At 43.9% G+C, this 24,051-nt stretch overlaps 1 protein-coding gene across 4 annotated transcripts in view; it reads right to left on the reverse strand.

Moving 5' to 3' along the window:
• The window catches only part of LOC124005072 (membrane-associated guanylate kinase, WW and PDZ domain-containing protein 2-like), a 54,923-nt gene that overhangs the window by 29,179 nt on the left and 1,693 nt on the right, over positions 1-24,051 (reverse strand). The gene's annotated exons all lie outside the window — the stretch shown is intronic.

Consider the following 24,051-nt stretch of genomic DNA (forward strand, 5'->3'; position numbering starts at 1 on the left):
GCTATGCTTGGAGCGACATTGTAGTTCAAAGTCCTATAGAGAACAGGGATTACTGTATAGTCCTACAGTGATCACTGTATACGGTTGAAAACTAATGTCAGATTGAGCGATGAATGGACGGGGGGGGGGGGGTCTTTCCCGGTTTTTAGTAGTCTGTGTTCTTGATAGTGACAAGTGATCGTGTGGTTGAGGTTCCGTGGGAAGAAACGGAACAGGTGATTTTATGCAATCAGCTTTCAAGAATAGACACTGCAGGATTGGTTTTGGGACTGGCCTCGGTCCATTTGTTTTCGGTCAACTTTACAAGTAGGCTATGTTTGGAGCGACATAGTTTAAGTTAAAAGTCCTAAAGGAATGAGGATTACTGTATACGGGTGAGTTAAATGTCAGATTGAACAATGTATCCAGCGGAGAGACGGAACAAGTGACCCCATAGATATATAGATCTTGGAAATAGACACTGCAGGTTGGTGGTCCTTATTTTTTAGATTATGGGGAACAATTGAGTTGCTTTTCCGTTGGTCATTTTCAATCAACTCTACAGATTAAGCTATATTTGGGGCGATATTTTAAGTTCAAAGTCCTATAGGAACATTGATCGCTGTATACGAGTGAAAACTAGTATCAGATTGAACGACAGGTGGACGGAGACTCTTGAGACTCAGTCTATTTGTCTTCGGTCAACCCTACAAGTAGGCTGATTTGGAGCGACAATCTTAGCAAAAGTCCTAAAGGAACAGTAATGTATCGTATACGGGTGAGACTTAATGTCAGACTTTAGTAGATGAGGATCCCAATAAAAGAGATATTAACCATAAGGTGTTAAATATTGGAATTACTAGGCGTAAGTAGATAAGGATTCCAATAAAGAGAAATTAACATAAAGGGTTGGAGATTGGAATTATTTTGGGGCAGGAATGTATTATAATGGGTAGTAACCCTTCTAAACTGCTTTCTGAAGAGACGGAAGATTACCGTTATATGAAACAAAAAAGATAGAAGGAATGTAGATTTCTGTCCTAAATGGGGAAAAGGGTATGGTTTTGACGGACGCCTAGATGTCGAAAAGTTAGAATTCCTGGTAAAACAAATACATAAGGAATGTGGTAATAATGTGAAAAAGAAAAATACAAGATGTTTAAATTGTAACAAAATTGGGAGTGTAACACTCCACGAAAAAATCATCAACAGGTTGTAATTTAACTGTGGGGAAGTCAGAGGTGACAATCGAGTAAAGAAAGGGAACTGAGGGAAAACTTTGGGCGTTCAAATTTGGGCTATTTTCTGTTGTCTAGATGTCGGAGTAACAAATACAATTAACTGTGAAAAAGGGGATAACGGAGAGATACAATACAATTCCAGCCTGCCTGGACGTTATGGCTATTTATGAATCAATTGACATGAGAAGTTTAACACAAAAACAGGGTACGTTAAATGTTAGGGTAAATTAAATTGATAAGTTTGGTTGGGTTTACTCTGATTATAATTTAAAACTGAACTCAATCGGAATAGGGAATATATATTTTTACAAAGGCGGGCAGATTTGCGTCTATAGCCAAGCAACGGAATTGCTAGACACTCAAATGGGGCTATATAGTGCAACGCTTTTGACTATAAATTAGGTAAGAATAGTTTAATCGTAAGAAGTTGTGATTGTTTTTCTGATTATTGATGTTTGGTTAAGGTAACGCCAGTGAATTTGAACAAAAAAGTAACGTATTCTAAAAACGATCTGGTTTCTGTTCTCATTGCGGGGAACAAAGGAAAAGTCTTATCTTAAAGGGACAGTGCACGGTAATCACAGTGGTTTGAGTGTATGACAGTGGGAAAAAATATTGTAGGACGACAATTCGAAGAGAGAAAAATAAGTTACATGATACATCAAGAGATTTAAAACGAACAACGTGAAGGGATCATAAGAATTATTGGGTGTCGTTGTAGGAGTAAATGTTTGGGTTAAGGGGATTTCCCTGTTCCCAGAGACAAGGCATTCTCTGCATTCTCGCTAATGCTGGTCTGAGTTGTAATTAGACAAGTGAATAACGTATTGGGAATAGAGTGTAATTAAAATACTAAGTCAAAGACGAGACAGGTATTTAGAGCAAAATGGATTCTAAATGATAACAAAGAGACAATTATGATTTATGCCCATCGAAAAGCTTTTATAAAATTGGCAAATTTAGAGATGATTGGTTGGGGTGGTAAATTATAATTCAGAATTTGAACAGATGTGAAAAATTAGGTTTGGTTAATCGAACAATAATTTACAATTCATTTGAAGTCGCTACAAATTGGCAGATTGAGCGCTTGATGATGACGTCACTAGAGCGACACTTTTGTCACCAGAAAACTGGCAATAACGGAGCAAACTGTATGGCTATTAGAGTGTGTATCGAGGCTTCGAGTAAACCTTTCAGAAGTTGAGATAAAAGTGTTTTGTTTATTTGTTTATTGGTTATAGTCAATTTTTGGGTTTGATTTAACTTAGTTGAACAGTGTGTTCTGGGGGGGTTTAGGTAGAACTCTTTGTTCCGGAACGTATGAAAGTTACCCAAGATAAGTAAATTAAAGGAGCCATGAGAGAATGCGAATGCATATTTATTAAATATCGGGGATTAAATTACGGATTCCTTACACTGTGAAATGTATGACATTTGCGGCAGAGAGAAAAAGTAATGCATAGGATAATAATGTTATTGGGTTAATTGTATCTAAAGGTAGCATGGTCATTTAAGTAAACATATCCGTAGACGATGTTTAAAACTTATGATTAATGATTTGAGTCAAAGGGGAATTATCATTAGGTTTAGTTATAGTTCACTTATTGAGTTTCTGATTCGAAATAGCATTAGGGAATGATAGTTAGGGGTGAGGTGGCTCACTTTAGAGGCCTCCTGGGATTATAACTTTGGGGAGAGATAAGCTTTAAAAAGGTCTGCAAATTATACACATGGAACAACTGTTAGAACTGTTTGTTTAGTGCAAGGGTATTTTAGAGGCAGGCTCACATATGGAACCTTATGAGATGTTTTTTATGGGTTTGAATTATACAGGTGACTATTTCTATTCAAAAGATAAAGGGTTCTTTATGCCTAATATGGTATGACCTTTTGACCTTATCATGACTGGCTCCCAAGGTCTGATCAGCCTCGGGGGAGAGTCATTTGTATAATGAATGGGGTCATATTGAGTTACTAGTATTAAGGTAAATTCATTAGAAATGAAGCAGTTTTGGTTGAGGGTTAGAATTACTGTTTGAACCGCAAATGAGAAAGTGGTTCAGGATTCTGTCTTATAACATTAGCTGTGAAGTTTTTTGAATGGGCTATTAGGGATTTGGTATTGTAACAGAGAGAAAGTCATATTTATCATTGAGAATAAATAGTGGAAGATAACATATTTAGAGCCAACAGGGCAGGGAAGAAATTGAGATATTTTTGTTTGGTTTTAACACTCGGTTACAGGAGTGTCAAAAGACGGGAGACATTACCTGTGTAATAGGGGACGGTGTCCGTATGATAACCAACTTGGGACAGTTTTGGGACTGGAGAAAGGGGATCCCACAAAGGTGGATAGGCTTTCCATGATATGTGGGAAACCTGGGAGCACTGTTGAACTTTGTAAAGGTGATGAAATCCTACTAACCATCAAAAATATTAAGCTCTCTGATGCAGGCACTTGCACCCCCCGGACTACAAAGGACCGGGACAGACACGGTGGGTGTGTTTTCTATTAAGGTACTGCCAACACCGGAGGTCTCAGACGGACCGGGGCCAGACACACTCCTCTATCACCCCTGGACCGAACCTGTCACCACTATGCTAAAAATCCCATTCAGGTAATTAATGTTAGACTATTCAGCTATTGATCAATGAGGCACGGAGACTGGTTTTGATGGTAGGGACAATTTGTGGCTGTCTTATACAGAATGGACTTGCTTAGAATATGCTTCTTGCTAGTCAGGGGGGAGTCTACAAAATGTTCAGTGAACAATGTTGTACGTATATCCCTAATAACACCAGTCCAGATGGTAGTATATCTAAGGGCCTTAAATGGGCTTGATGCACTATCTGCTGAGATGAGGACCATGGCGGGGGTAGAGAAGTCTGACTGTCCACCCTGGTTGAGAGACTGGTTTGGTAAGTATACCGGTATGGTGGTTACTGGATTTCTGACCCTAATTCCTGTATTATTTACTGACTGAGGATGACCCATGTATGTTTGTTCTCCCTGTCATGAAGGGTGGCATGGTGCCCACCTGATGCTGGATAAGAATAGCTGAGAGGACCAGATGGGTTATAAGAATGCTTTGTTCTGCTTTACTCTGTTTTCCAGGACCAAAGTTTTATTCCACACTTTGCAACACATATTAAACCCATGTTATTGTCAGATAGAATACTGAGGGTCCCCAAGGAGAGGGCTTGTTAGTGTAGGAAGGATTTTTAATATGGTTAGCATCTATTAGATTATACGTTTTTAAATAGTATTATACTTAACAGGAATATAGGACATCTATGAGGAGTTAGGATTATTGTTGGGATTAAGATAGATTGATTAAGGAATTTGGAGAAAAGCCGCTCATAGACATTTTTTTCTAAAAGAGGGTCCATGGGTTTGTAGTTCCCATGTAGTTCAAATTTGGAAAACATAAGAAACATACAGAGGAGCCCTCCCCCGCACCGCAGAGACCTTGAAGGTGGGAGAGCAGAGAAGTTAGAGGGGGGGCCAGGAAGAGCAAAGATAACATAGTGGGTAAATAAGTTTCTAAATGGGTCAGAATGGGAGCTGTAGATAGAGGAGGTATTTGGCATAAAGGGAATCTACCTGTTTTACCTAAGTCACTGTTTAAATATGCTGCTGTATTGATACATGGGCAAAGCCATGTATCAACAGGGGGGATGGTAGGAATGGTTAAACAGCACTTTGTAGCATATGGAATAACTAACTATTTTAAAAACTTTTGCTCACGGTGTACTATATTGAATTAACTAAGAGTGAAAACAAGAAGTGGTGTTTAACAATAATTGATAAATATACCAAATGGGTAGAAGTGTTTCCTACATACTCAGCAGACGCAGAAACAGTGGCTAGAGCATTATGTCAGGAGATAATTCCGCGATTTGGATTACCAGAAGTAATTGAGCATATAGGTCAGAAATTGGATATAAATATGAAGAAACATAGTTCTTATCACCCCCAAAGCGCTGGCCTTATCGAGAACATGAATCGATCGGTAAAAGGTTGATTAAGGAAAACACACCTAAGTACTGGAATGAACTGGGTAAAATGCCTGCCCATAGTGTTAATGACTATTAGAATAACCCCTGATAAGGAGGGGCTATCTCCATTTGAGAAGGTTTTTGGTAGACCCTATAGAATGCCCCAATTAGGGCGATTGGAGGAAGCAAATGTAGAAATAGAAAGCAGTATGGTGGAAAACATGAGGTTGTTCATTAATCAAACCCGTATGTCCAAGAGTTTATGCACTACAGAGGAACTACAGGTGAAGACACTCCATCCAGTCCCGTGGGCCACCCGGATTCATATCGCACTGCGGGGGGGTAAGATACATATTTCACTGTCGAACAAATAAACAGTGTTCGGAGGAGAACTGGAATTAACAGAATTCCGGGGGCCATCTCTCGAATGAAGCAATCCTCCCTGTCCTGTCACCCCTGTTTTTGTTCATAGAAGTGAAGATGTGTCTGGCTCTGGCTGTTGATATGTTCTCAGGGAGAGGGTGGGGCTTCACGTGTGCACTGACCGTCCTGAGCTGTTTTATTGTGGGGGCCATATTCCTGATTCACCATGATCCCCCGGAAAGTGCCAAAGAGGATAATTTGACTCATGTGCTAGATGAGGGAAATGGGATGTTACCTAAGATTCTCTGAAGGTCACTGAAACAAAATAGTAAGGAAGTGAGGGTGGAATTGGGCAAGGATCTCTCAGTAGAATTTTGTGTAGATCAATTGGGGTCATTCACCCCTTGGCAGTCTAGAACCATGGGACTCTATGGGAAGTATTTGTGTAAATCACCGTGTAAGTCGTGGAGCCAGGGCATAGCTCACACTGAAAGAGATGGCTATGTAAACCCATACACTCAATTTGGGACCAGGTGGAGTATAGTAACGGTTGTCGTTTTGGACTGTGTTCCCGAACAGAGGAAGTATTGTATAAAGGTGCGAATTAACATTAAGGCGGTCAATACTCAGGATCTCGGGTTATGGTATATGGGCTTCAACCAGTTTTCAACTGACACTATGGTACCGTTCCAGGTGGCAGAAGTTAGAGTTGATAAGGAGAATATGATTGGCCGAAGTTCAACCAATCCCTCTAACACAACGGCTATTCCTAGTGTAATCATCCAGGGTAAAGGAGCAGTACGAATAGTTCAGACCAAGGACCTTAAAGAGGTGGAGACTGGTTTTGGGGAGTCCAACTTATGGTTGGAATGGATTCAATATATGGCCAGATCAGTGGCCAAAGAAGAATGCTACGCATGTGCGAATGCTAAGCCACAGTTAACAACTATCCCTTTCCCACTGAATGGAATTAATTCCCCTAAGGGAATGGCATGTATGGTAAAGCTGTTCATGAAAGCAGGAATGCCAAGTAATGATAGCTGTATTGATTTACACTATTTACATCCCCAGGTTCCATTTAAATCAAGACTTCCTCCCTTTACCGTGACGAGAGGAGAATATTACTGTTTGGCCAGATACAGTACACACGGGAAATACGTGGGGGAAGTTGGTACCTGCAATAAGACAGAGAGAATGACCACTGACGAGACCATGTCTGAATTGACAGGCTGGTTGAACTCTGGGGATTTCAATGAAATAAAATGGGCCAGTGTCGCCATCTGGTGGTTGTGCGGGGGAATGAGTTTGACTGATTGGACGGGTTAGGAATGCCTTTTACACTCATACAACACTAAGACGTGAAGTTAGCCAAAACGAGAGAGATGCTCCATCTGGGTCTTTTGACGACAGAGTATATATTGATAACATTGGAGTTCCACGAGGTAGATGATTATAGTTATGGTAATCAACAGCGCTTTAGCAGGAATACCAAAGGTGTTGTTAAAGGTTTTGTAGAACAGACTGAAGCAACCAGCTGGAAGACCTGACAGAATTGCATAGGATAAAAGGAGGAAGTGGGCGTGGTAATCAGGACCATGTCTTACATCCCGGGTGGCACGGCTCCGGACGAATCAGTGCCCGAAGCCTCAGCTGGTTTGACCACCCTGGCTCACGGGTTGGCAGAAACTCTGGGGTAGATACTTCTCTGAACTAAATTGGGTAGACAGTATTTATGGAAAAATTTGGTGTTTTGGGCTGTATCAACCTGTATGACTGTTTTAATTTTATGCGGCTGTTGTCTAATTCCCTGTGTGCGAGGCCTTGTTTCCAGGACTCTGGAAAGATCAATGACCCAACAGATGGTGCGTTATGGGCCGATTCCAGATTCTGACCTGTGGAGGACTGAAGGCATGTCTACAGAGGAAGTGGACGAATCCGGATCTGTCATTTGTGGGGAATTTATGTTTGATGAGAATAGTGATGAGATAAAGGGGAATTAGATTGTAATTTGTTTCCATGATTAAACTGTTTTTTTTAATGAAGGCCGTGACGAAAATCCGGAAGGAAGAGTTATGATTCTGATGTAGGTTTAAAAACAGTTGGAGTTAAGGTTAGAATTGATTAATGAAATGTGGAGAGTTGGATAAACATTTATAATTGATTTGTTGATTATTTGTCTATTCATATGATAATCTGATAAACCTCTATAAAAAGGTTAGATAAGTTTGTTTATACTTTCATTTTTTATGATTAAATAAAACTAGATGTAGAATTGAATGTATAATATTTGATCAAAGGGAGGATTGATAGAGGAAAATATGTTTGAAATGACTAATTATGTATACATTCCAATCAGAAACTGACTGGTCCAAATGCTATAATGTACTGTCCCTCTTGCTCCCTTTCACAATTGTATATAATGTAGTCAGGAAGTTAAGTAACAATGAAGGTCTGTTCTTTAAGTTCATTCAGTTGTACAAATCTCCAGGTGGTGGGAACGGGCCATCTCCAAAATGGTCGGGAATGTTGATTTATGCTGACTGGCCTTGACTTCGTGCTGATAACGCGGAGGCTTGAGAATTAGAGGGGCCCTCTGTTTGTGAAACGGAACGTTTGGAAAACGCTGACGTCATTTTCAGTTTATAACCTGTGGTAATGTGTGTGAGCATTCAGTACTCATCAAGAATAAATGCTGAACTTGTTTTTTAAGACTGGTCTCTTGCTAATTCATGCAAATGATAAACTTACAACTTATCATGAATTAGAAATGAGTGCGAATTAAATTGGTTTTGGCAATAAAACATAAGGGAATTTAAAATTCCTCTATCAATTTGGTCCTTCGAAGCCGGATCTAAATATCTTTATCTCTTATCTGAAGGTAATACGCTGAAAATCGTGCACGGACGAGTTTGACTCGTTTTACTAAAGACCTGACCTCTGAATTGAGGTTAAACTTAAACAGGCCTGCGTATTATCACAGAGAACAGAGAGAGTGACTAGATACAACGAACATTGCTTTCCCAGTCGGCGATAAGGTCAGTATGTTTTATTCTTGATTAAGGGGGAATGATTTAAATTATCATAGAGTGATTTAAGTTGTTCTCAGTTTAAAAGTCAACTCTACAAATAGGCTATGCTTGGAGCGACATTGTAGTTCAAAGTCCTATAGAGAACAGGGATTACTGTATAGTCCTACAGTGATCACTGTATACGGGTGAAAACTAATGTCAGATTGAGCGATGAATGGACGGGGGGGGGGGGGGTCTTTCCCGGTTTTTAGTAGTCTGTGTTCTTGATAGTGACAAGTGATCGTGTGGTTGAGGTTCCGTGGGAAGAAACGGAACAGGTGATTTTATGCAATCAGCTTTCAAGAATAGACAAGTGTTCTAACAACATGGTGAAGGGTTTATCTCCCCTTTTGGAGAGGTGTTGTGTAAGCATCAATTAACAGAACATTCCAAATGGTCTACTACATAATGGACTATTACTTGGAACTGGAGCATTCGCCGTGTTGTATTAATTCGTTAATTAATTGTAACGTAACAAAATGTGGAAAAAGTCAATGGGTCTAAATGCTTTCCAAATGCACCGTTTGTCTCACGCTGAGGGTTGTTCTAGAATACAACAAGGCGAATGCTCCAGTTCCAAGTAATAGTCCATTATGTAGTAGACCATTTGGAATTTTCTGTTTATTAATTAATTACTGAATTAATTAATGAACATGCACCTGTGGAACTTAGGACACTAAATCAAATCAAATCTAAAGAGGCCTTTCTACTGAAAAACACCAAAAGAAAGATGCCCAGGGTCCCTGCTCATCTGCGTGAATGTGCCTTAGGCATGCTGCAAGGAGGCATAAGGACTGCAGATTTGGCCCGAGGCAGTAAATTGCAATGTCCATACTGTGAGACGCCTAAGACAGTGCTACAGGGAGACAGGACGGACAGCTGATTGTCCTCGCAGTGGCAGACCACGTATAACAACACCTGTACAGTACTGTGACAGGATGGAAACAACTGCCCGAGTTACACCAGGAACACACAATCCCTCCATCAGTGCTCAGACTGTTTGCAATAGGCTGAGAGAGGCCGGACTGAGGGCTTGTACGCCTGTTGTAAGGCTGGTCCTCACCAGACATCACCGGAAACAACATCCCCTTCTCGACTGTCTGTGTGTGTTTGGACCATGATAGTTTGTTGGTGATGTGGACACCAAGGAACTTGTCTTGCTGACGTTCAGGGAGTGGTTGTTGTTCTGCCAGGTCTTCGACCTCCTCCCTGTAGACAGTCTCATAGTTGTCAGTGAACAGGCTTACCACCGTTGTGTGGCAAACTTAATAATGGTAGCAAACTTAATTTTTTTATTGTATATTTTCACCTTTATTTAACCAGGTAGGCTAGTTGAGAACAGGTTCTCATTTGCAACTGCGACCTGGCCAAGATAAAGCATAGCAGTGTGAACAGACAACAGAGTTACAAATGGAGTAAACAATTAACAAGTCAATAACACATTAGAGGAAAAAAGGGGGAGTCTATATACAATGTGTGCAAAAGGCATGAGGAGGTAGGCGAATAATTACAATATTGCAGATTAACACTGGAGTGATAAATGATCAGATGGTCATGTACAGGTAGAGATATTGGTGTGCAAAAGAGCAGAAAAGTAAATAAATAAAAACTGTGGGGATGAGGTAGGTGAAAATGGGTGGGCTATTTACCAATAGATTATGTACAGCTGCAGCGATCGGTTAGCTGCTCAGATAGCTGATGTTTGAAGTTGGTGAGGGAGATAAAAGTCTCCAACTTCAGCGATTTTTGCAATTCGTTCCAGTCACAGGCAGCAGAGTACTGGAACGAAAGGCGGCCGAATGAGGTGTTGGCTTTAGGGATGATCAATGAGATACACCTGCTGGAGCACGTGCTACGGATGGGTGTTGCCATCGTGACCAGTGAGCTGAGATAAGGCGGAGCTTTGCCTAGCATGGCCTTGTAGATGACCTGGAACCAGTGGCTCTGGCGACGAATATGTAGCGAGGGCCAGCCGACTAGAGCATACAAGTCGCAGTGGTGGGTAGTATAAGGTGTTTTAGTGACAAAACGGATGGCACTGTGATAAACTGCATCCAGTTTGCTGAGAAGAGTGTTGGAAGCAATTTTGTAGATGACATCGCCGAAGTCGAGGATCGGTAGGATAGTCAGTTTTACAAGGGTAAGCTTGGCAGCGTGAGTGAAGGAGGCTTTGTTGCGGAATAGACAGCCGATTCTTGATTTGATTTTCGATTGGAGATGTTTGATATGGGTCTGGAAGGAGAGTTTGCAGTCTAGCCAGACACCTAGGTACTTATAGGTGTCCACATATTCAAGGTCGGAACCATCCAGTGTGGTGATGCTAGTCGGGCATGCGGGTGCAGGCAGCGATCGGTTGAAAAGCATGCATTTGGTTTTACTAACGTTTAAGAGCAGTTGGAGGCCACGGAAGGAGTGTTGTATGGCATTGAAGCTCGATTGGAGGTTAGATAGCACAGTGTCCAATGACGGGCCGAAAGTGTATACAATGGTGTCGTCTGCGTAGAGGTGGATCAGGGAATCGCCCGCAGCAAGAGCAACATCATTGATATATACAGAGAAAAGAGTCAGCCCGAGAATTGAACCCTGTGGCACCCCCATAGAGACTGCCAGAGGACCGGACAACATGCCCTCCGATTTGACACACTGAACTTTGTCTGTAAAGTAATTGGTGAACCAGGCAAGGCAGTCATCCGAAAAACCGAGGCTACTGAGTCTGCCGATAAGAATATGGTGATTGACAGAGTCGAAAGCCTTGGCAAGGTCGATGAAGACGGCTGCACAGTACTGTCTTATCAATGGCGGGTATGATGTCGTTTAGTTCCTTGAGTGTGGCTGAGGTACACCCGTGACCGGCTCGGAAACCAGATTGCATAGCGGAGAAGGTACGGTGGGATTCGAGATGGTCAGTGACCTGTTTGTTGACTTGGCTTTCGAAGACCTTAGATAGGCAGGGCAGGATGGATATAAGTCTGTAACAGTTTGGGTCCAGGGTGTCTCCCCCTTTGAAGAGGGGGATGACTGCGGCAGCTTTCCAATCCTTGGGGATCTCAGACGATATGAAAGAGAGGTTGAACAGGCTGGTAATAGGGGTTGCGACAATGGCGGCGGATAGCTTCAGAAATAGAGGGTCCAGACTGTCAAGCCCAGCTGATTTATACGGGTCCAGGTTTTGCAGCTCTTTCAGAACATCTGCTATCTGGATTTGGGTAAAGGAGAACCTGGAGAGGCTTGGGCGAGGAGCTGCGGGGGGGCCGGAGCTGATGGCCGAGGTAGGAGTAGCCAGGCGGAAGGCATGGCCAGCCGTTGAGAAATGCTTGTTGAAGTTTTCGATAATCATGGATTTGTCGGTGGTGACAGTGTTCCCTAGCCTCAGTGCAGTGGGCAGCTGGGAGGAGGTGCTCTTGTTCTCCATAGACTTCACAGTGTCCCAGAACTTTTGGGAGTTGGAGCTACAGGATGCAAACTTCTGCCAGAAGAAGCTGGCCTTAGCTTTCCTGACTGACTGCGTGTATTGGTTCCTGACTTCCCTGAACAGTTGCAAATTGCGGGGACTGTTCGATGCTATTGCAGTCCACCACAGGATGTTTTCGTGCTGGTCGAGGGCAGTCAGGTCTGGAGTGAACCAAGGGCTGTATCTGTTCTTAGTTCTGCATTTTTTGAACAGAGCATGCTTATCTAAAATGGTGAGGAAGTTACTCTTAAAGAATGACCAGGCATCCTCAACTGACGGGATGAGGTCAATGTCCTTCCAGGATACCCGGGCCAGGTCGATTAGAAAGGCCTGCTCACAGAAGTGTTTTAGGGAGCGTTTGACAGTGATGAGGGGTGGTCGTTTGACTGCGGCACCGTAGCGGATACAGGCAATGAGGCAGTGGTCGCTGAGATCCTGGTTGAAGACAGCGGAGGTGTATTTGGAGGGCCAGTTGGTCAAGATGACGTCTATGAGGGTGCCCTTGCTTACAGAGTTAGGGTTGTACCTGGTGGGTTCCTTGATGATTTGTGTGAGATTGAGGGCATCTAGCTTAGATTGTAGGACTGCTGGGGTGTTAAGCATATCCCAGTTTAGGTCACCTAACAGAACAAACTCTGAAGCTAGATGGGGGGCAATCAGTTCACAAATGGTGTCCAGGGCACAGCTGGGAGCTGAGGGGGGGGTCGGTAGCAGGCGGCAACAGTGAGAGATTTATTTCTGGAGAGAGTAATTTTCAGAATTAGTAGTTCGAACTGTTTGGGTATGGACCTGGAAAGTATGACATTACTTTGCAGGCTCTCTCTGCAGTAGACTGCGACTCCTCCCCCTTTGGCAGTTCTATCTTGAAGGAAGATGTTATAGTTGGGTATGGAAATCTCTGAATTTTTGGTGGCCTTCCTGAGCCAGGATTCAGACACGGCAAGGACATCAGGGTTAGCAGAGTGTGCTAAAGCAGTGAGTAAAACAAACTTAGGGAGGAGGCTTCTGATGTTGACATGCATGAAACAAAGGCTTTTTCGATCACAGAAGTCAACAAATGAGGGTGCCTGGGGACATGCAGGGCCTGGGTTTACCTCCACATCACCCGCGGAACAGAGAAGGAGTAGTATGAGGGTGCGGCTAAGGGCTATCAAAACTGGTCGCCTAGAGCGTTGGGGACAGAGAATAAGAGGAGCAGGTTTCTGGGCATGGTAGAATATATTCAGGGCATAATGCGCAGACAGGAGTATGGTGGGGTGCGGGTACGGCGGAGGTAAGCCCAGGCACTGGGTGATGATGAGAGAGGTTTTATCTCTGGACATGCTGGTTGTAATGGGTGAGGTCACCGCATATGTGGGAGGAGGGGACAAAGGAGGTATCAGGGGTATGAGGAGTGGGACTAGGGGCTCCATAGTGAACTAAAACAATGATAACTAACCTGAGCAACAGTATACAAGGCATATTGACATTTGAGAGAGACATACAGCGAGGCATACAGTAATGGTTTTGGGGTCGTGTGTGGCTATGCAGTCATGGGTGACCAGGGAGTACAGGAGGGGATTAAGCAAGCACACGGAAGGGCCCCCGCGTTGAGGGTCAGCGTAGCGAATGTGATGTTGCCTATCCTCACCACCTGGGGGTGTCCCGTCAGGAAATCCAGAATCCAGTTGCCGAGGCAGGTGATCAGTCCCAGGGTCCATAGTTTATTGATGAGCTTGGAGGGCACTATGGTGTTGAACGCTGAGTTGTAGTCAATAAACAGCATGTCCCTCTTGTCTAGGTGGGAAAGGCCAGTGTGGAGTGCAATACAGATTGCGTCATCTGGGGATCAGATGGGGCGGTATGCGAATTTGAGTGTCAATGTGAGCCATGGCCAGCCTTTCAAAGCATTTCATTCCTACAGGAGTGCTACGAGGCGATAGTAATTTTTAAAGATTACCATGGCGTTATTGGGCACAGGGACTATGGTAGTCTGCTTGAAACATGTAGATATTACAGACTGGGTCAAGAAGAGGTTGAAAATATTAGTATAGACACTTGCTAGCGCATGCTCTGAGTTCACGTCCTGGTAATACGTCTGGCTCTGCGGCCTTGTGAATTAACATTAAAAGGTTATCACCTGTTTAACGGTCTTACTCACGTCAGCTAGAGAGAGTGTGATTATACAGTTGTCAGGTTTAATTTGATTATATTGTGTGTAAAATTATGTTAAGTGTGTGGTTACTATGGTGTTAGGTGTGTATTTTATGATGTTAGGCTGGCATTATATGTTGTTCGGCGTGTAGGCAGCAGCAGGTGTGTTAAATGAGGATATACGTGCTTGTGTGAGGTGTGTATTACATGTTGTTAAGTTTGGTTGTATTATGGTGTGTGTGTTGTCCAGCCCATCCCATACGAGCCTTGTCACGGGCGTCCGGACTCACAGCCTCGTCTCCCCCCAGGATGCGGAAGCAAAACGCAGTCGAAAGAGAGAGAGAAATAGGGGCAGAAAGATAGGGAGCGGAGGGAGCGGAGAGGGATGGAGAGGGCAAAAGAGATAGGGAGGGAAAAGGGGGTGGAGACAGACAAAGACAGAGGAAGAAGGAAGAAATAGACCAAAAATTGAATACAGAGAAATAGATTGCACAAACATAGACTAACGTGGCCAAGAGAGGAAAGAATGAGGCACTGATTTGTAATCTGTTTGGAGTAAGAGTCCTTTCTTCATCTATGCTGAACAACAAAAACATGATCTGCTTAAATTATACTGTTTGCATTTTAGTATTCACATGCAGTGTTGATAATAAAATGACGTGCCCACACATCAATTAATTAACATAATACAACAATCCCCATCAAAATCTGACTGTTTAAATATCTGTTTGCTTTGCATGGGCTGTTTCGCTTCATAGTCAGTTACAAAGGACAATTTGTCATCAATCCAGACACCAAGGTACTTATATTGAGAAACAAGCTAAGTTTGGACAAATATGCAGGTCCTCAGGGTCAACATTTCATAACCTAGAAAACCCGAATAAGCTTGGTTTTACTTGTAAGTAACACTAATTTAATATCTGTAAGTGAATCAAAATCATGCACAAGAATACAAAACTGTGTCATCTGCATAGAGATGAATGTTGCAAGTATTAACAGTGTTTCCTATGTCATTAATTTACAGAGTGAACAATAATGGACCCACAATCGAACCCTGAGGAACACCTTTTTGAATCTCAAGAAATGCAGATTGAATCCCATCTGTCAAGATAGCTGGAGTTCTGTCACTAAGATAATTCTGAAACCATAAACAGGGTGTACACTACCGGTCAACATTTTTAGAACACATACTCATTCAAAGGTTTTCTTTATTTTAACTATTTTCAACATTGTAGAATAATAGTGAAGACATAAAAAACTATTAAATAACAGATATGGAATCATGTACTAACCAAAAAAGTGTTAAACAAATCAAAATATATTTAATATTTGAGATTCTTCAAATAGCCACCCTTTGCCTTGATGACAGCTTTGCACACTCTTGAAATGTATGACTTCCAGGCAGGATGTGTAAAACTTCAGATAGCTCTGGACTGAACCAAGGGCAAGACCTATTTTGAATTCTCCGTTTGTAAAGGGAGCATGTTTATCTACATTACAATTGAAAACATTTGAGAATGGTTCAGAGCCAACTCTGGGTCAGGAATATATGCAATACAATCAAAGTCACCAAAATAAATGCCTCAAAAAAGGCCTGTTCATTGTCATTTTTAAAATTCCTTGTTGATAAAAACAAGGTTTGGATCTAAATCTATCCTTGACACATACAATAGGAAAGTGGTCACTATTATCCAAAGCAAATTGTAATGTGTACGTTGGGAAGCAAGTACAGGGAGTGAAAATGTAATAAATAGAACAAAACAAGAAACACGAAAAGCGTCCAGAGATGAAACAGTAATAACGCATGAAATAACGCCCTGAGGAGAGAACCAAGGGGATTGACAGATATAGGGGAGATAATCAGGAAGGTGATATAATCAAGGTGAGTGTCATGAGGCGCAGGTGCACGTAACGATGGTGACAGGTGTTCGTAATGATGAGACAACTGGCAACATCGAGCGCCAGAGAGGGGGACCAGGGGTAAACATGACAGTACCCCCTCTCTGATGTGCGGCCCCAGCCGCCATATGACGGCTCCAGCCGCCAAGGGACGGTCCCGAAGCCCAGGAGCGGGCCAGTCGCATCTGCTGGAACCTGTAGAGGCTCTGGAACCGTAAAGCCGGCTGAGGTGCGGGATGGGAGCCTGAAGACCCGGCTGAGGCGCAGAATGGGAGCCTGACAAGCCACCTGAGGCTTGAGAACCTGTCGAGCCAACCGAGGCATGAAAGTTTGACAAGCCATGGGATGGGAGCCCGCCGAGCCGGCTGAGGCGTGAGATGGGATCCCCCACAAGCCGGCTGAGGCACGGGAAGGGAGCCCCATGAGCCGGCTGAGGAGCGGGGTGGGGGCCAGCTGAGGCACAGGGTGGGATCCCCAAGAGCCAGCTGACGCGCAGGATGGGACGAGTCGGCTGAGGTGCAGGATGGGAACCTGACGAGCCGGCTGAGGCACGGGATGGGAGCCTGAAGAGCCGGTTGAGGCGTGGGGAGACTGCTGAGCCACCTGAGGCTTGAGATAAGGTCAAGCCAGCTGAGGCATGGAAGCCTGATGAGCCGGCTGAGGCGCGGGATGGGAGCCTGATTAGCCGCTGAGGCACGGGATGGGAGAATGACATTTATTTATTTTATTTTTACCCATTTCTCTCCCCAATTTCGTGGTATCCAATTGTTTAGTAGCTACTATCTTGTCTCATCGCTACAACTCCCATACGGGCTCGGGAGAGACGAATGTTGAATGTTGAAAGTGATGTGTCCTCCGATACACAACCCAACCAAGCCGCACTGCTTCTTAACACAGCGCACATCCAACCCGGAAGCCAGCAGCACCAATGTGTCAGAGGAAACACCGTGCACCTGGCAACCTTGGTTAGCGCGCACTGCGCCCGGCCCGCCACAGGAGTCGCTGGTACGCAATGAGACAAGGATATCCCTACCGGCCAAGCCCTCCCTAATCCAGACGACACTAGGCCAATTGTGCGTCGCCCTACGGATCTCCCGGTCGCGGCCGGTTACGACAGAGCTTGGGCGCGAATCCAGATTCTCTGGTGGCACAGCGGGCACTGCTGTACAGCGCCCTTAACCACTGCGCCACCCGGGAGGCCCTGACAAGCCAGCTGGGGAGCCTGACGAGCCATCCGTGGCTTGAGAACCTGTCTAGCTATCTGAGTCATGGAAGCTTGACGAGCCAGCTGTGGCCTCCTCAGTTGCTTCGGCAGTGCCACTTGTACCTGACGTCACCAGTAAAAACAATACTTCCTGTTTTTTCCCCTAGGAAGTTATTCTGTAACGTGTATGCTGGGAGTCGGGAAGCAAGTACAGGGAGTGTAAATGTAATAATAAATAGAACATAACCAAACAAGAAACACGTAAAGCATAGAGACATGAAACAGAGTCAATAAAGCCTGAGGAAAGAACCAAGGGGAATGACAGATAAAGGGGTGGTAGGTAATCAGGAAGGTGATGGAGTTCAGGTAAATGTCATGAGGCGCAGTTGCGTGTAATGATAGTGACAGGTGTGCGTAATGATTGGACAACTGGCGACGTCGAGCGCCGGAGAGGGGGAGCTTGAGTAAACGTGACACAAATACCCCACTATTTGTAAATATGAGGTCAATAAAAGGCAATTCCATAGGGTCCTTTAAGTTAGGAGAAGTGGGATTTAAATAGTGAGCATCCTGCTTTCCCCATGCAAGATTAAACTCTCCAGTGATCAACACCTCTGGGGTTGTAAAAATGGCAATTAAATCAATGATTTCTAGTACACATTTCTTGGTAGAGGGGGAAGGATAGATTCCTTTTAATCTTATTTTTGAGTTTGAACTCAACTGAAGACATAAACCCAACACTTCAAATTGTATAGGATTGGATACAGAGGGGCGACAGGGTAGCCTAGTGGTTAGAGCGTTGGACTAGTAACCGGAAGGTTGCAAGTTCAAACCCCCAAGCTGACAAGGTACAAATCTGTCGTTCTGCCCCTGAACAGGCAGTTAACCCGCTGTTCCTAGGCCGTCATTGACAATAAGAATTTGTTCTTAACTGACTTGCCTGGTTAAATAAAGGTAAAATAAATTAAAAAATAAACAGAGACACAGAAAGAAGATTAGTTGTGTAAATAGCAACACCACAACCTCAGAGTCCAGAGTTTTATCAGTTAACCAGGTTTCAGATCAAATAAAGGGTCTGCCTGAGAGGCCCAGATCTTGACATTATCCGTTTTAGGTAATAAACTACGAATATTAAGATTTTAAAATTATTAAACCTTTTCTGAATGTAAAGTTTTAGAGTTTCAATATAAATCAGATTACTTTGAGATTTCAGAACAGGAAAGATTGGATTATAACAATTAGGAAAATTAAACAAAGTAGGAATAGCAATGACATTTCTCCAGTTAGCACCATTAGGCATGTCACCACTTTCAGATACAACATGTTGAACTCTCACAGTGATCAAAGAGGAGATGGTAAAAACTGACTTACATGTAATGCTAACATTGTCCTCACATCAATTTAGTTGACCAAGAACCGCAGACCCCAGTGAAGCAGAACCCACCTTAGACCCCGGCGATGCCATCACAATGTTGGCCTGATATGGAAGGAACCTCCGGCACTCCATGAAAAGATGGTGCTGGAACATCAGGCTCCAGAGCTGTGGAGCTCTTTGATGTTGGCAGCTCATTCATGAATCCCGTCTCAACTTCCACGATGAACAGCGACGTGTCGCCCTGTCTGGCCAGCCAGGTCCAGGAGAGGATCATCCCGCCGACTCCATTTTTTTGTCGGTGAGCAATCACTTCTGAGCAGTGGCCAGTCAACCAAAGCAAATCTGCCTGAAGGCGATATTCCCATCATTCCATTGTGATGCAAGGCCCTCGGAGTGGAGGAAGATGAGAAAATTGCAAGTCTTGGCTTTCCCAGTAGTCTGTGCAAATCAGCTATTTGTATGCCCAGCGTAGCGACTTCTCTGTCGCCCTACGCGAGCAGGCAATTGTCGCACTGAAAGTCAGGATGTTCGACTTCATCCCGGAACAGGGCGAAGTATATATTACCCCTGCAGCGTTCATAGCGCAACGAGTCCTTCATTATTGCACCCTCCTGACTCTCCCAACATGTCTTATATCTCCTAGATATAGGATGTACACTTCCAAAATGTTGTAACAATGACGCTGGGAGTCATGAAGCTGGTGCAGTCAGCTAACTGCTAGTTCGCCTGCCCGGTCTGCTAACTGCTTGCTAACCCGGCCTGCTAACTGCTAGCTTGCCCCGGTCTACTAACTGCCGAGCCCGGTCTACTAACTGCTAGCTTGCCCCAGTCTACTACCTGCTAGCTTGATTAGCCCCAGCCTACTAACTGTTAGCTTGTTAGCGTCGGCCTGCTAACTGTCTGAATCGCTGTGTCCCCAGCCAGCCCAACCACTCACTGGACCCATATGTTCACTTGGCTAAGCATGCCTCTCTCTAATATCAATATGCCTTGTCCATTACTGTCCTGGTTAGTGATTACTGTCTTATTTCACTGTAGAGCCTCTAGCCCTGCTCAATATGCTTTAACCAACCATGTTCCACCTCCTACATATGCGATGACATCACCTGGTTTAAACATCTCTAGAGACTTTATCTCGCTCTTCATTACTCAATGCCTAGGTTTACCTACAATGTACTCACATCCTACCTTACCTTTGTCTGTACACTAAGCCTTGAAACTATGCTATCGTGGCCAGAAACCTGCTCCTTTTACTCTATTTTCTGAACGTGCTAGACGGCCAGTGGGTATAGTCTTTAGCCGTACCATTATCCTACTTCTCCTCTGTTCCTCTGGTGATGTGGAGGTTAATCCAGGTCCTGCAGTGCCTAGCTCCACTCCCAACCCACAGGTGCTCTCATTTGTTGACTTCTGTAAACGTAAAAGCCTTGGTTTCATGCATTAGAAGCCTACTCCCTAAGTTTGTTTTACTCACTGCTTTAGCACACTATGCCAACCCAAATGTCTTAGCAGTGTCTGAATCCTGGCTTAGGAAAACCACCAAAAACCTTGAAATGTCCATTCCTAACAACGTTTCCGCCAAGATAGAAGGGAGCGGTGTTGCAATCTACTGCAAAGATAGACAGTAATGCAGAACTCTGCAGGCTAAGTCTGTACCCAAACAATTTGAGATTCTACTTCTAAAAATGTACCAATCCAAAAACAAGTCTCTCACTGTTGCCACTTGGTATAGACCTCCCTCTGCCCCAAGCTGTGCCCTTGATACCATATGTGAATTGATTGCCCCACATCTATCTTCTGAGCTCGTGCTACTAGGTGACCTAAACTGGGACATGTTTAACACCCCGGCCATCCTACAAACTAAGCTTGATGCCCTCAATCTCACAAAAGATCAATGAACCTACCAGGTACAACCCCAAAATCAGTGAACACGGCCACCCTCATAGATGTCATCCTAACTAATTCACCCTCCAAATACACCTCTGCTGTTTTCAATCAAGATCTCAGCGATCACTGCCTCATTGCCTGCATCCGTAATGGGTCTGCGACCAAACGACCACCCCTCATCACTGTCAAACGCTCCCTGAAACATTTCTGCGAGCAGGCCTTTCTAATCGACCTGGCCGGGGTATCCTGGAATAACATTGACCTCATACCGTCAGTAGATGATGCCTGGCTATTCTTTAAAAGTGCCTTCCTCACCATCTTAAATAAGCATGCCCACTCAAAAAATGTAGAACTAGGAATAGATATAGTCCTTGGTTCACTCCAGACCTGTCTGCCCTTGACCAGCACAAAAACATCCTGTGGTGTTCTGCATTAGCATCGAATAGCCCCCGTGATATGCAACTTTTCAGGGAAGTTAGGAACAAATATACACAGGCAGTTAGAAAAGCTAAGGCAAGCTTTTTCAAACAGAAATTTGCATCCTGTAGTACTAACTCCAAAAAGTTCTGGGACACTGTAAAGTCCATGGAGAATAAGAGCACCTCCTCCCAGCTGCCCACTGCTCTGAGGCTAGGAAACACTGTCACCACCAATCCACTATAATTGAGAATTTCAATAAGCATTTCTCTACGGCTGGCCATGCTTTCCACTTGGCTACCCCTACCCCGGTCAACTGCCTGGCACGAGCCACAGCAACCGGCTAAAGCCCCCATAATTTCTCCTTTACCCAAATCAAGATAGCTGAATTCCTGAAAGAGCTGCAAAATCTGGGCCCTACAAATCAGCCGAGCTAGACAATCTGGACCCTCTCTTTCTAAAATTATCTGCCGAAATTGTTGCAACCCCTATTTACTAGCCTGTTCAACCTCTCTTTCGTATCGTCTGAGATTCCCAAAAATTGGAAAGCTGCCACGGTCATCCCCCTCTTCAAAGGGGGTGACACTCTAGTCCCAAACTGCTACAAACCAATATTTATCCTACCCTTTCTTTCAAAGGTCTTCGAAAGCCAAGTTAACAAAGCGATTCCTGACCATTTCGAATCCTACCATACCTTCTCCGCTATGCAATCTGGTTTCAGAGCTGGTCATGGGTGCACCTCAGTTTGAGATTCTACTTCTAAAAAGGTTCTAAACGACATCATAACCGCCATCGATAAGAGACATTACTGTGCAGCCGTATTCATCGACCTGGCCAAGGCTTTTGACTCTGTCAATCACAACATTCTTATTGGCAGACTCGACAGCCTTGGCTTCTCAAATGATTGCCTCGCCTGGTTTACCAGCTACTTCTCTGATAGAGTTCAGTGTGTCAAATCGGAGGGACTGTTGTCCCGACCTCTGACAGTCTCTATGGATGTGCCACAGGGTTCAATTCTCGGGCCGACTCTCTTTTCTGTATACATCAATGTTGCTCTTGCTGCTGGTGATTCTCTGATCCACCTCTACACAGACGACACCATTCTGTATACTTCTGGCCCCTCCTTGGACACTGTGTTAACTAACTTCCAGATGAGCTTCAATGCCATACAAATCTCCTTCCGTGGCCTCCAACTGCTCTTAAACGCAAGTAAAACTAAATTTATGCTATTCAATCGATCACTGCCCGCACCTGCTCGCCCGTCGAGCATCACTAATGTGGACGGCTCTGACTTAGAATACGTGGACAACTACAAATACCTGGGTGTCTGGTTAGACTGTAAACTCTCCTTCCAGACTCACATTAAGCATCTCCAATCCAAAATTAAATCTAGAATCGGCTTCCTATATCGCAAAAAAGCATCCTTCACTCATGCTGCCGAACATAGCCTCGTAAAACTGACCATCCTACCGATCCTCGACTTCGGTGATGTCATCTATAAAATAACCTAAAACACTCTACTCAAAAACTGGATGCAGTCTATCACAGTGCCATCCGTTTTCTCACCAAAGCCCCATACACTACCCACCATTGCGACCTGTACGCTCTCGTTGGTTGGCCCTCGCTTCATACTTGTCGCCAAATCCACTGGCTACAGGGTATCTACAAGTCTCTGCTAGGTAAAACCCTGCCTTATCTCAGCTCACTGGCCACCGTAGCAGCACCCACTCGTAGCACGCGCTCCAGCAGGTATATCTCACTGGTCACCCCCAAAACCAATTCCTCCTTTGTCTTTCCTCTGCTGCCCATGAATGGAACGAATTGCAAAAATCTCTGAAGCTGGAGACTCACATCTCCCTCACTAGCTTTAACCTGTTGATCCTACCCCCTACTTTTTTGAACATTCTGTTAAAAATCACGCAACATTTCAGCGCCCTGCTACTCATGCCAGGAATATAGTATATGCATATGATTAGTATGTGTGGATAGAAAACACTCAGACGTTTATAAAACTGGTTAAATCACGGCTGTGACTATAACAGAACGTGCGTTTCATCGAAAAGCGCAGGAAAATCTGATCACTGAAAATGGGAAAATATATCAATGCGCCACTTGAATGTATTGTTAAATGGAAACCACATTACCTGGAGCAGAGATTGCAATTCCTACAGCTTCCACACGATGTCACCAGTCTTGTCAATTGCCTAGGCTTTGTTTCTTGGTCAAACGAAGAAGAGACAGCCCATTTTACGGTCTCCGACCGGTTGTTTTGGAGTAGAAATTTCTGAACATGATTTGAAGACGTGAAGCTATTGAATATACATCGCCCCGTGATCAATTTGATAGATTATTAACGTTTACTAATACCTAAAGTTGCATTACAAAAGTATTTCGAAGTGTTTTGTGAATGTTTATCGTCTACTTTTTTAATTTTAAAAAATGATGTTGCGTTATAAAACGCTGTTTTTTCCTTGCTCACACAGTCTTCATAGATCGATATCTAGGCTATATATGGACCGATTTAATCGAAAAAAAGACCCAATAGTGATGTTTATGGGACATCGAGGAGTGCCAACAAAGAAGATGGTCAAAGGTAATGAATGTTTTATATTTCTGCGTTTTGCTAATTATTTTGTTTAGGTCCCCTGCGGGTCTTTTGGGGTGTTGCATGCTATCAGATAATAGCTTCTCATGCTTTCGCCGAAAAGCATTTTAAAAATCTGACTTGTTGACTGGATTCACAACGAGTGTAGCTTTAATTCAGTACCCTTGCATGTGTGTTTTAATGAACGTTTGAGTTTTAACGAGTGCTATTAGCATTTAGCGTAGCGCATTTGCATTTCCAGATGGCTAGATGGGACGCCTGCGTGTCGGGTCGACCTAAGAGGTTAAATTGCATATCTTGGGTCAAGCGTTGCTGGTAACCTTCCACAAGCGTCGCACAATAAGTTGGGTGAATTTTGGCCCATTCCTCCTGACAGAGCTGGTGTAACTGAGTCCGGTTTGTAGGCCTCCTTGCTCGCACACTCTTTTTC

The sequence above is a fragment of the Oncorhynchus gorbuscha genome, linkage group LG02, assembly GCF_021184085.1.
Source record: "Oncorhynchus gorbuscha isolate QuinsamMale2020 ecotype Even-year linkage group LG02, OgorEven_v1.0, whole genome shotgun sequence".
NCBI classification, from domain to species: Eukaryota; Metazoa; Chordata; class Actinopteri; order Salmoniformes; family Salmonidae; genus Oncorhynchus; species Oncorhynchus gorbuscha.